Source organism: Lissotriton vulgaris, chromosome 6 (assembly GCF_964263255.1).
Source record: "Lissotriton vulgaris chromosome 6, aLisVul1.2, whole genome shotgun sequence".
NCBI lineage: Eukaryota > Metazoa > Chordata > Amphibia > Caudata > Salamandridae > Lissotriton > Lissotriton vulgaris.
This window is the reverse complement of record NC_141694.1, coordinates 1638803109-1638815988: the sequence shown is the minus strand read 5'-3', so window position 1 is coordinate 1638815988 and position 12880 is coordinate 1638803109.

The window sequence follows — 12880 nt, the reverse complement described above, 5'->3', positions numbered from 1 at the left end:
CCACGCTGGGAGCACGCACATGAGCACAAGGAGGTATTCATCAGGTGGCCGGGGCTCCCGCAGTGGGGAAGCCCGTTTTTGTTTCATGCAACTTGCCCCCACTACCTGCCTCAACTGCTGGATCCTGTTGGGACTCGCTAAGACTGTCCTGCCTTCATGTGCTGCCACCGCCATCTCGCCGGATGGGAACTACATCTCCCAGCACTCCCGGAGGCATTGATGCCCCGCACCACGCTGGGAGCACGCGCATGAGCACCAGGAGGTGCTCATAAGGGGCCGGGGCTGTACCCAGGCAAAGCCCGGCCAAGGGTGGGCCCGTCCGAGCCCGTCAGAAACTGGAAGAGACTGGGCTGGGCCACCCCCCTTTCATCAATCCATCAAAAGAATGGTCAGTGTTTTATATTTTTCTTAGTTTGTAATTGTATAACTGTAGTGCTTGTGTGTGCTGTTATCCTGATATCCAGATAGTATGAGTGCAAGCTTAAGGTGGGAGGGGGGGCCTGGTGTTGTACGGACACACAATGCTTTCCTGACACGGGCAGAGTCAGTCTTAATTTATGAAATTGAGCTGACCGAGAGGAGACTTTCACTAGATCCTCTCAGGGTCCCCCTAGAAGCTACTGCTTCACCTAACATGTTTCCGGGGCACCCTAAGACTCAAGAGCACCAAATGAATGGGTCATCAGTTACAGTCAGCACTTTATCATCACCGCCTACACCCCCTGTAAAAGTACTCACCCGCCAACAGAGGTCTCAGCAGGTTTTAGGAGGGGAAGTCACTAATTAAAAAAGGAAGGCGCGTGGTCTACCTAAAACCGCACACTAGGCATGTAAAATGGTGAAACGGAAAGTGGCAGCCCCAGGTAGTGAGGGGGGCTCTAAGGCTGTTATAACCTCAGAAAGTAGGGGGGATGGCGACGTTAGAACTAAGGCCAGTGATATACAGTCGCCCAGTACTTTTGAGGCTGCATTCCTAACAAAGTTTGAAGAAAAGTTCACCGCCATACTTGATCCCCTATTACTTAAGCTGTCTGGTATAGACAAGAGACTAGCTATAATCGAGCAGCACCTTCTCTCCTCAACCCCCTTAGTGAGAGAGGGCGCGCCAGACGGAACCGACATACCTGCTTAAGCAAGCACGATTGAACATAGACCTTCTACCAGTGTGGAGGGCTGCCCTTTTCATCATCAAGAAAATGCCCCTATCATAAATTCACAGAGCATATTTTCTACCACTGTCAATACATCATTGCGAGGGGAACTAGTAGGCCCACAAGCACCGGTTTTGTCACAAGGAGGTCTGTGAGCATTGGTAGGTTTCTCCACCTCCCCCTGAAGCTACTCCCTACACTGTTATTCTATTGAATGTGCCAGTGCTTCCTTTAGGTAGCGACGAACACTGGTCAACCCTCAAGAACAAAGCACTTCACCTGTTGAATTCTTAGATCTGGGGCGGGTAATGCTCTATTTAGGGAATTCAAAATGATACGTAGAATCCCGTGGGTTGGGAAATCTGCGAAAACCTGTGGAGGAGACTGCGTGGTCATAAGTTTTGGGTCCCCGCGCCTTGTCAAAACCATTTTGGATAGGGCAGGGTCCGGGCACCTAAGCAAGAATAATATTAACATTCTGCCACTAGGTTTCTTCTACCGGAACTCTCCAGCTCAAGTAAGAGGAAGGGCATGCCCAAGGGATATAGACCAGCTTCCTGGCCCCTACGACTATGTGGTCCCCACACACAACAGATAAAAACTTGTCTCTAATTTAGAGGATATAGATTGACTCAAATTATTTCCAAGTAATAGCACAGTCCCCCCTCTAATTGTCGTGCCGGATGAGAGTGGATGTGCTCTCGGCTCTACTACCCTAGGAGGCTCTTCACCAATTAGTTTTTCCTGTCTCACAGGTGATAATGTCCAGACTGCAACTGGGCGGGTCGAGGCAGGGGACCGCTGTTTGGTATCTGCAGGTGTTCCCCCTTATGTATGGGCCATGGGTGTAGTCGAAGCAACTAGTCCATGTCATCTTCCATGTAGCAGTAATAACTTAGGCCCTGCGGTAGGTCTTACATTGGCCTCCTGGAACATGGCAGGGCTCTTACCAAAAACTGCTTCAGTAGATTGGTCCCTCTTTTTTGAGGGCCATGATATTCTGATTTTTTTTAGAAACTTAGGCCCTCGACTATGTACACCGCCAGGGCTATCTAAATTTTTCAAAAAGAGCGGTGGGGGGCAGAGAGGAAGACCAAGGGGGGGGGCTCAGAACCTGGGTAAGACTGTCTAATCAATATAGGGTGGGAGAGCTGCAGGGACATTTTAATAATTAGGATCCAGCAAGATAAAGTACCTGATTTGATACTTATCAATGTCTATGCAAGGGGTGTGCTTGGGGGAAAGCTTCTCCCATTGTTGATCTTTTAGATACATTTTTAATGGAATATAGCGACAATAGTAATCTGATAATAGCTAGTGATTTTAACTGAACTTTTGAACCACTGGACCATTATGATGTAAAACTCAGCAAAGAGGAGGATGTTGAGTGGTCTATTCCTGCCCTCAATCTCCTGGGACTGGGTCTGCCCTCCAATTAAAGGTATTTTGTATGGAACAGGGAGTTAGGGCTGCCATAGGGAGAACAGCTTCAGATAAGCAGGGTATGCATACTTTTGACACTGGTGCCCATAGTAGTTGCATTGACTACATTCTGTTTCATAAGGAATTTTGGCCCAATTTCATTGAAATGGTGGTCTGTCAACGTACCGAGAGCGATCATAACCCGTTGGTGTTCTCCCTGTACCCCGCATGCACTCCCCTTGGTGTTTGTTCGGCACCACGTACTGATTATGTGGAAGCATACTTGACCAACGACATCAGAAGAGTGAAATGGAAAAATGTGATCAAAAAAGAAGAGCACCTAAATCAAATGACCACTTTGATGGCAAGAGCACTGGGTAAGCTCCAGGCATTTGCTAGCCAAGCTGAGAGTAATTCCATCATTCCACTGATCCACGGGGAGTTGTTTGACCAGAAAAAATGTAGATTCACTCCGGTTTTAATGCAGCCGCCGGTATGACCACTCGTGCCGCGCGGCCTATAGAATCGTGGCTAGGGCAATTAGGACCAAGAATAGGGATGATATATGCATGGCAAGGTCAGCCTACAAGGCGGCCCAACATCGAGCCAAAAGGGAATAGGATGAGCAGCACTGGGTTGCGTTGCACAAGGCATGCTCGGGGAGAAGCATGTCTACCTTCTGGCACTTGGTGAAATGGGGCAGTGGTGCGCCAACTAGAGTGCCGGTGAATCATGTAGCCCCAGACCAGTGGGTATTGCATTTTAAAGCCCAGTTTGCACTTCTAGAGGAGGCTCATGAGTCATTTGATCTCCCCCTCCCATTTCCACTCCGTATTTTACCAAGAAAGAGGTGGAAAGAGGTAGGGCGCTAGGGCCCGACTGTCTCCCCGCAGACCTGTTTCTCAAAGATATACCTAACTGGGTATCCTATATTCAGCTCCTTGTGAATTCCATAGCAAGTAGAGCACCTATGCCAGGTACATGGGCAGGTGCAGAAATACTCCCTATTTATAAGAAAGGAGACCGCTCCCAGCCAGAAATGGCGCATTAATCATTGACCAGAAGTCCCTCATATTTTTTGTAACTGTAGCTTTCAGTAATTTATCCCAAGCCTCTTCTTTCACAATCTTTAACCTGTTCTTCCTAGCCTTAAAATAACTCTGCCAGGCCTGTTTCACAAGGGCCGGATTTCTTAGAACACACTTGAGGGATCGATGTAAGTGGGAAAGTGCCTTAGTGCAGTTATGATCAAACCATTTTGGTCCTATAGATTGGTGTGACCCGCCACTCTTCGAAATATTCCTTATCACTTCTAGCAGAATAGCTTTGAAGGCTTCTATTTTGGGCTGTGGGCCCTGATTTGGGTCTAAAACAATTATTATTTCCTTCATTCTACTAGATACAACCTGGGGAATAAGGACAGTCTTATCTTCACCTTCCCACTTACGTGTTATCCCATTCTTATTTTGATATGAACAGCTTTATATGTGAGAGGTTTAGGGCCATGAATACCTCGCCATTTTGTAATCCAAGTTAGAGCTGCATGGACACTAAAACCCATGGATTCAACATTTATATTGCTAAAAGATCCTATCAAGGTGGCTGAGGGTATTATAAAATCTATTACAGTGCTATGCAGGGTAGAGCAAAAAGTATCACACGGAAGGCCAGTAGATTCTGACCGGGGGTTCATAATCTCCAAATCTTTTACAACAATACGTTTGTTTATAGCATTGCCATGTTGGTTGTGAACAAAATGTACATTCCCACCTCCATCTTCATCTGTTAAACCACAAGTGGAGATTGATAGCAGAGGACAGGGGTGCACATTAAAATCGCCCACCCACAGAACTGTCGGGTGTCTGTTACATGAACCAATTAGCCTATTCATAATTTCCTCCACTGTAGCAACAACTTTGTGCATTTCACCCCCAAATATGTTGTTATAAAAATTAATCAATAGAATGGTATTGTCATCCAACCTTTAAGGAGTAAATTATTAGAATAGTGACATTCATTAAAAAAAGTTAAGACCTCAAACCGCAAAGTGTTATTTAAAAATGTCACAATCCACCCTTCGCCCTTCCAGCTGATGAGGCAATAGCAGGGGTATAATATGGCCCATTGCCATCTATATTAACAGGACCCACTACCTAAGTCTCTTGCAGACACACTAAGCCAAAAGAAGCGATACATTTTAACCAATCAAGGTCCAGCAATTTCTGAACCAGACCTGTAATGTTCCATGAAATGGCTTTGAAGGTATCCATGTCCTTTACAGTAGGTACAACGTCTGCCTGACTCACCCGTAGGTCACATCGTTCAACATTGAGGAGTTCCATATCTGTTCAGTTATTTCTTATAGGAATTTGTGGAAAGGTATTCACAAGTGAATCTTCATTCTGATCTCAAGTCTATGAGTGAAACCCAACTGTCTTCTCTTCGTTAGGAACAATATGTCAATGTGTAACCTTGCCATTTCGGGATAGTGCAGGTCAAATGGACTGAGTATGTGGCAGGCTCAATGGTACCAGTCATACAAATGACCCTTTCTGTGTTATGCACAGACATTGCCCTACACAGAAACTAGGGCCATTCCACACATAAATAATTGGAAGCTTTTTTCTTTAACATTTGCAAAAACAGAAGCCGAACATCTATCAGATTTGGGTGTCAGCAATTTCAGAGCCCAAAACAAGGCCCAAATGAAAATAACTTGCAAGGGTCCAATGATAACTTCCATTTTAGCTCCATTTATTTCTAGTATAAGGTAACTCATTCTAGGGTTCACCATATCCAGATTGCCACAGAACATAGAAACGTCCTCACTAGCATCAATGACCAGCAGATAATCAGAACAGTGGAACTGAAAAGCTTTAGGTCTTATTAGTAAGAATAATGGCCTCATGAAAATGATAAATAATGGTTGAGACAGTGGAGCAACCCACCTAACCCCTTCTCCACAGACGCACAGACTAGTTGGAGGAGGTGCCATTGCTACTTAGTTCAACAGAAGGGCATGATCCAGGTGTTCAATACAACAGACAAATAAAGTAGAACAAAATGGACCACGTTTACTTCATCTGTCACTGCCAATCATCATCTTCCAAGGACTCTGGCCCTTATCATGGAAGGACACCGGGCAGATATACATCAAGACAACCAAGAACCTCCACAAAGTCCTGAAGCTGTTTCACCTCTATCTATTGCAAGATATTATATAGCCATGAGCACAAATCAAAGCAAAAGATTTATACTGGAAGAGCGCATTGGAATTAAAGGATGATTTCTTTAGAAGAGTAAACACAGACCTTTTAACGATTGTAGGGAAAATACCCTATTGCAATGAATGATTGTATAATTTGGTGATGTTTTGTGCAATATCCTCAGCACATCCTTTTTTTGTCCAATGCTGTTGAAATGGCACCAACCTCATATCAAGTAGTCCCATTTACAGCATAAATTAATTTCATATCCAAATATAGCCAGGCATTGGAAAAAAGCCTGTAGGTCTGGCATTGGCAAGCAGGTACAATGGTTACTACTATGTTTTTTAATATTGCAAGCTTATGCTAAAAATAAGAAAAAAAGAAAGCATGCTGCTGCCTAAACATGACTGCCATGTGATTACAAAAAAACTAAATGTAAAAGTAAATTTGCCAACACATAGAACTTAAATAGAATACTTAGGGTACTTCCTAGCATAGAGGTTTAATGGACATTTAAGTGATGCCTATTGGGGTAAAGAAAAGTAAAAAAGTATTTTCATTTTTGTAACTGGAATACATAATTTAAAGGATGACCAAACCAATGAAAAAGGGATAGAGAATGGAAAGAAAAAAGCATTGCCAAATTAAACAAGCATTTGCAATGCTATAGATCTGGCATTTACACGAGTTTAAGATATTATCATTGTAAATGACAATGCCTTTTATTTATATTTTAAAAACTAAAACATAAATAAAAGGCATTGTCATTTACAATGCCAAAATCTCAAACTCACGTAAATGCGAGACCTCTTGCATTGCAAATGCATGTTGTTTTTGTGCTACTGTGCGTGTGGCTGTTGATAAAAGAGTCTAAATAGCACGTGGCTGCACAATGGGCTGTTTACCAGTGTAACAAGTCAAGCTGCCACGGGCCAGACCCCACCCTGGTACTGATCCCTTCGGCTGAGTGTACTAAGGGGTTACTGAGGACGTGGGACCGGTATCTGGAGAGATAGCACTTCTGTTTATTAAAGTTTCAGTAAACCCTGAATGGATATTACTGCTGTCTATGGCGAGAGCCTGTAACACCTATAGGGATAGCTCTGTTAACCACAGGGGGTGCTTGTAACAGCAGAATGGGTAGCTCTGTTATCTAGGCTGAGAGCCTGTAATATCTCGATGGATAACTGTGTTACCTGTGGTGAAAGTCTTTAAAGAGAGAACTCTGCTAGCTGTGGTGAGAGTGTGTATCATCCGGAGCGATAACTATGTTACCTGTGGTAAACGTTAAAACAGAGAAAGGATAGCTCTGCTAGGTATGTCGAGAGACTGTGACTTCTGGAGAAATACCTCTGTTATCTATGGTGAGAACCTGTAAGAGCAGAAAGCATTGGCATACTAACTACACAGAGCCTGTAAGAGCTGGCAGGATTTTACTGTCATAAAATCTGGAGAGATAGCACTGTTGCCTACAGTGGGATAGCCTGTAAGAACAGAAAGGATAACGCAGTTAGCAATAGTGGAAGCCTGTAAGAGTCGTACGCCTTGACTGCTGTATGATCTGGCGGGATGGCATTTGTTCTCTACAGCGAGCAACCCTGTAAGAGCAGGACCAGTAGCTGTGTTGTCTGTTTTGAGATCCTGTAAGGACTGGTGGTATATAACTGTTATTTCAAGAGTCTGTAAGATCAGGCGGGATAGCAAGGTTGTATTTAGTTATAGCCTGTAAGAGCAGAAAAGATGGATTTACTAATGTTAAGAGCCTGTAAGCCTCGATAGGGTGAGGTTGTTGGCTGTGATAAGACCCTGTGAACTCTGAGGGCACACCAATGCTATTAACTGGAAAAAAGGTGGTGGTGATGGACGGAGCATCTAAACCAATCAAACACTCACACCCAGTCAACAGATCTGGGTTTAATCCATCACCGTTCTTTAGCCCACTCTGCCACCCCAGTTCAGACATGGCCATATGCAAATCAGTCTGACCCTGTTCCTCATGGGATCAGTCCAGCCCGAACTGCCAAGCCATGCCTTCACTAGACCGGAAACAAGCTTCCTAGAACCGGTTTCTGGCATTGCAGCCGTCTTCAGCCAGGCTTGCTTGAATCCAGTGGCAAAGTGAGCAAGGGACTCACGTCTGAGCATACCCTGCCAACTTATGGTGAACAAAGCGGAAAAAGGGGGTGGTGATGGATGGAGCATCTGAACCAATCACACACTCACACCCTGGCAACAGATATGGGTTTAATCCATCACTGTTCTTTAGCCCACTCTGCCACCCCAGTTCAGACATGGCCATATGCAAATCAGTCTGACCCTGTGCCTCGTGGGAACAGTCCAGCCCGAACTGCCAAGCCATGCCTTCCCTGGCCCGGAACAAGATTCCTAGGACTGTTTTCTGGCATTGCAGCCGTCTTCAGCCAGGCTTGCTTGAATCCAGTGGCAAAGTGAGCAAGGGACTCACGTCTGAGCATACCCTGCCAACTTATGGCGAACAAAGCGGAAAAAAGGGGGTGGTGATGGACGGAGCATCTGAACCAATCAAACAAACAATCACACCCAGTCAACAGATCTGGGTTTAATCCATCACCGTTCTTTAGCCCACTCTGCCACCCCAGTTCAGACATGGCCATATGCAAATCAGTCTGACCCTGTGCCTCATGGGAACAGTCCAGCCCGAACTGCCAAGCCATGCCTTCCCCGGACCGGAAACAAGCTTCCTAGGACCGGCTTCTGGAATTGCAGCCATCTTCAGCCAGGCTTGCTTGAATCCAGTGGCAAAGTGAGCAAGGGACTCACGTCTGAGCATACCCTGCTAACTTATGATTAACAAAGCGGAAAAAGGGGGTGGTGATGGATGGAGCATCTGAACCAATCAAACACTCACACCCTGGCAACAGATCTGGGTTTAATCCATCACTGTTCTTTAGCCCACTCTGCCACCCCAGTTCAGACATGGCCATATGCAAATCAGTCTGACCCTGTGCCTCGTGGGAACAGTCCAGCCCGAACTGCCAAGCCATGCCTTCCCTGGCCCGAACACAAGCTTCCTAGGACTGGTTTCTGGCATTGCAGCCGTCTTCAGCCAGGCTTGCTTGAATCCAGTGGCAAAGTGAGCAAGGGACTCACGTCTGAGCATACCCTGCCAACTTATGGCGAACAAAGCGGAAAAAAGGGGGTGGTGATGGGCGGAGCATCTGAACCAATCAAACAAACAATCACACCCAGTCAACAGATCTGGGTTTAATCCATCACCGTTCTGTAGCCCACTCTGCCACCCCAGTTCAGACATGGCCATATGCAAATCAGTCTGACCCTGTGCCTCATGGGAACAGTGCATCCCGAACTGCCAAGACATGCCTTCCCCGGACCGGAAACAAGCTTCCTAGGACCGGTTTCTGGAATTGCAGCCGTCTTCAGCCAGGCTTGCTTGAATCCAGTGGCAAAGTGAGCAAGGGACTCACGTCTGAGCATACCCTGCCAACTTATGGCGAACAAAGCGGAAAAAAGGGGGTGGTGATGGGCGGAGCATCTGAAACAATCAAACACTCACACCCAGTCAACAGATCTGGGTTTAACCCATCACCGTTCTTTAGACCACTCTGACACCCCAGTTCAGACATGGCCATATGCAAATCAGTCTGACCCTGTGCCTCATGGGAACAGTCCAGCCCGAACTGCCAAGCCATGGCTTCCCTGGACTGGAAACAAGCTTCCTAGGACCGGTTTCTGGCATTGCAGCCGTCTTCAGCCAGGCTTGCTTGAATCCAGTGGCAAAGTGAGCAAGGGACTCACGTCTGAGCATACCCTGCCAACTTATGGCGAACAACGCGGAAAAAGGGGGTGGTGATGGACGGAGCATCTGAACCAATCAAACACTCACACCCAGTCAACAGATCTGGGTTTAATCCATCACCGTTCTTTAGCCCACTCTGCCACCCCAGTTCAGACATGGCCATATGCAAATCAGTCTGACCCTGTGCCTCATGGGAACAGTCCAGCCCGAACTGCCAAGCCATGCCTTCCCTGGACCGGAAACAAGCTTCCTAGGAGCGGTTTCTGGCATTGCAGCTGTCTTCAGCCAGGCTTGCTTGAATCCAGTGGCAAAGTGAGCAAGGGACTCACGTCTGAGCATACCCTGCCAACTTATGGCAAACAAAGCGGTACAAAAGGGGGTGGTGATGGACGGAGCATCTGAACCAATCAAACAGGCTTATGTCTTAGTTGGATCAGGGAAAAGGCAACCAAACAATGGCTAAAATGGTCTGAGCCATTGCCCAATGCGGTAAATCAGGGTTCTGGAGGGCCGGGTCCATGCCAGATTTTATAATTAGGGATATGCTAAAAATCTGGCATGGATCCGGCCCTCCTGGACCGACTTTGGAAAACGCTGCTGTACGCTGTAGTAAATGGAAGTAAAATATATATAGCAGTTGATCAGTCCAATAGAGGAATCAGACTGACATAAACATACTTACATATATGTATTATTTATGACATTTTTTATGGTTGGCCAAACAGAAAAAGCTGTCTCTCAGCCAGACGTAAAAACAGGTGGATATTTCAGACCTTCACTCTTTATTTTCTAAAGAAAGGGTGGGGTACTTGCTGATTTTTTTGTTGTACTTAAAAATAGTTTTCTTTTTCTTACAAAGAAGGTATTGGACGTGGGTACCAGTTCAGTTAGAAGTGAAACTCACAGAGTTCAGCTAGAAGTGAAACTCACAGAATAAGGACATTAATTTTTAGAAATGCTTCAATCACTTGAAAGAGATTTGGAGACTGGTTGATAGCTTTTTATTTCCAATAAGGTATGATTCTTTTATCAGTGTCATTAAATCATCCCCTCATATCAATTTCTGTTATTTATATTTGAGTGTCAAGAACACCTGTTTTTCAAAAGCGTATTTATGTTTTTCACACAGAACACAGGCACATGGTTAACATGACTCACAAGTCAATAGCTACACGTTCCAAATCCACAATTCTTAGGCAAAATAAATTATTCATTCGCCAGAATGCATGGCAATTTCAATAAGGAACGATTTCAGTTCAATAGTTTCAGTGATGCTTGCTCATGAACATTTGAGGTCAATTAGGATGATGTATCACCCAACCCTGACCCTTGAAGTATTATAGGCTTGCTCGTTGGCCCTTCTCTATGTCTACGCTATCATTTCATGCACGTTTTAAATGGTAAACAGACCTTTTCAAATATATGAATTTTATTATGTATTGGAGCTTTTATCTTTTGCGTAGCGCAGCTGTTCCAAATTTTGGACCACCACACAAGTAGCAGTAGAGTGAGCCTTTGTATTCAACACTGCAATATTGACAATGTAGTGACCAACAGCAAGTGTGTGAAGAATTTACCCATGGGTGTTGTGAGCAGCGGTAAACAACCAATCCTGAATCTCCCAATTACAGTATTGTAAATTCTTTGGGGAGATGCACTCGAGTAATGTCTCATATATTTGCCAGCATTTATCCCCAAAATCTCTGTATGAGAGGGCAAGTCCACCTCATATGTTTCTTATCACCCAATTCTCTACAGCTTTCCAGGACAGGTCAGAGGAACCATAGATAACTTCAGGCCAAACAGGCGTAAAGTACCATCTTTTAAAAATTGTATATGCAATCTCTCTGTATTGGTAGCATGTAGAAGACTTGGTCGCCCTCATTCAAGTACTTGTCCAGGTCTCGTCAGGGCTTGGTTCCTCCATGTCTCTTTTTAAATGAGTGTTACATGGTGTGGTTTTTCAGCCTGGAGATCATTTACATTTGTGTATAGCAGCAACATTCCCTTCTTTATTACCTTGTCATAGAATATAGACTCAAGAGGTGTTCTTTCTCTCTTTGCTTTATTTTGGACCTGTGGAACCCCCCCTGCCCAGTTTAGTAATTGAGGGCCATATTATTAAGAAAAGGCGATACATTATCGCCGCTTTGATCGGCAGGAAACTGCCGCTAAAGCAGCGATAATGGGCTTGATAATATGCCCTTGTGAATTCCCATAAAAGCCCTGGTTCTGGTGTTAACCTGGGCTTCTATGGGAATTCACAAGGGCATATTATCAAGCCCATTATCGCCGCTTTAGTGGCAGTTTTCTGCCGATAAAAGCGGCGATAATGTATTGCCCTTCCTTAATTCGCCTATGATTGCCATTCAGCCTAAGAGAGAATTCCTCTCTGCATGATTTCCTGTCTAATAGTTACCCACTATATGTATAAATTATCTTACCTCGGGGGGGAAGAGTTCCCGGGGGGAGGGAGGGGGGGGGGGCTAGGGGCCCTTCATACTGTCTCAAGCATTTGAGAGCCGACTTTTGCGAGCGCATGAAGGAAGCCAGGATTGTGGGTGATTGATGTCATGGGGGGAGGAAATATCGTGGTGCTCTTTTTCTTTGTAACTATGCTCCAGTAATAGAGTAATACTGTAATTGAGATGAGGTTATCAGTTTTAAAAAGCCTGAATCTGTGGGATAACCATAGCAAGTAAGCTGATGAAACAGTGGACTAAGTAGACTCCACTGCGACCAATAGAGCCGCAGCAGGATTGTGACGCCAATCCGATGCAGATTGCAGCTGGGGTTTGTACATGATGCTTTCCACGGTAGGGGGTTCTTCCCCTCCACTGATGGTTTCCTGTAATGTTGTCCTTCGCAACCTTGGAGCTTTGTTTTTCCAGGAAAAAACACATCACTTGTTTCTGAATGTGAGTGGTTATCATTCTGGTGAGTTTAATGGTAACGTTTGTAGCACACAAAGGAATAGGGGATATAAGAGCCCAAATTCATTTTTTTGACTCCGTTCTTTTTTGTATTCACAAAGCTGCCTAGATGTCTATTTGTAAAGCATGCAAAGGTTCAATTGGAAGACAAATGTACGCGACACAGTGCATAGCACTGCATTGCGTTACTTTGCACCATGGGTGGTGTAAGGGGGTTCCAGTGCGCTCTCCAATGGAATTTGACACAAACTCATATTTACAAAGAGATGTAGACATGGGTTTATACCTAATTGGTGAACATGTCTGGGGCTGGCATAGTGAGGAGCAATATATGTATTGCTCTTAATTCCTCTTTGCTTGTTTGCTGCA